The sequence below is a fragment of the Nematolebias whitei genome, chromosome 14, assembly GCF_014905685.2.
Source record: "Nematolebias whitei isolate Nwh7 chromosome 14, NemWhi1, whole genome shotgun sequence".
NCBI classification, from domain to species: domain Eukaryota; kingdom Metazoa; phylum Chordata; class Actinopteri; order Cyprinodontiformes; family Rivulidae; genus Nematolebias; species Nematolebias whitei.
Window position 1 is genome coordinate 45,327,292 of NC_056511.1, and position 741 is coordinate 45,328,032.

The 741-nt window shown below is 42.4% G+C and overlaps 1 protein-coding gene across 1 annotated transcript in view; it reads right to left on the reverse strand.

Annotated features, from left to right (window-relative positions):
- LOC119420340 (Down syndrome cell adhesion molecule homolog) overlaps window positions 1–741 on the reverse strand; it is a 218,182-nt gene that overhangs the window by 62,535 nt on the left and 154,906 nt on the right. The window lies entirely within an intron of this gene.

Here is a 741-nt window from a genome sequence, read left to right on the forward strand (position 1 = left end):
ATATAAAAGCAATAGTGTATAAATTTCATGAACCCATATTTTATCTACACATATATGCACATTATGTTTTACACCATTCTTTTCTGCAGAATTTTAGTTGTTCAACAGCCATGCATCAAATGTTTTCTGTTGGTGAGAGGTTTGACCTGCAAGCAGACCAGTTCAGCCCCTCCACTCTTCTGCAGTGAAGCATGTTGTTCAGTTTAGTATTTTTCATCCAATCTTTATTTAAACAGATAAGTCACATTGAGCCTCGTAGACTCATTTATAAGTGAGACCTGTTTGGACAGACAATAAAAATGGTGAAATATGACACATAGGATTTGGAGACAAAAAAAATCCTAACACACTTTTAACATCTGTTTGAAGGTCAACAGTGTGATAATGAAAAAAAAATCTAGCCCAAGAGCACATAATGATGCCGGCATTACACAGGGGGGTGGGGGCGACGGATGCAAGGGCAGTGATCAGCCAGAAACAACGCACAGAGGCACTGCAGAGTTCAGATAAAATCACTGAGTTCAAATAGTTCCTCTGGGGAGATCTGTGCACACTCGGGGGTTGCCTAGGACGACCAGAGATGAATCCAGAGTCCTGAAATGATGACAGAATGCTTATTCAGCTGGGCTCCTCTGAAAAGTCCATGGAAATTCCTCGGAAGGAGGGGAGGGACGGGCTGAGCATCAGGTTTACAAAACTCTCCAGGCGGGTTGAGATAAGATAGCCTGTCAAGGCCAGTCA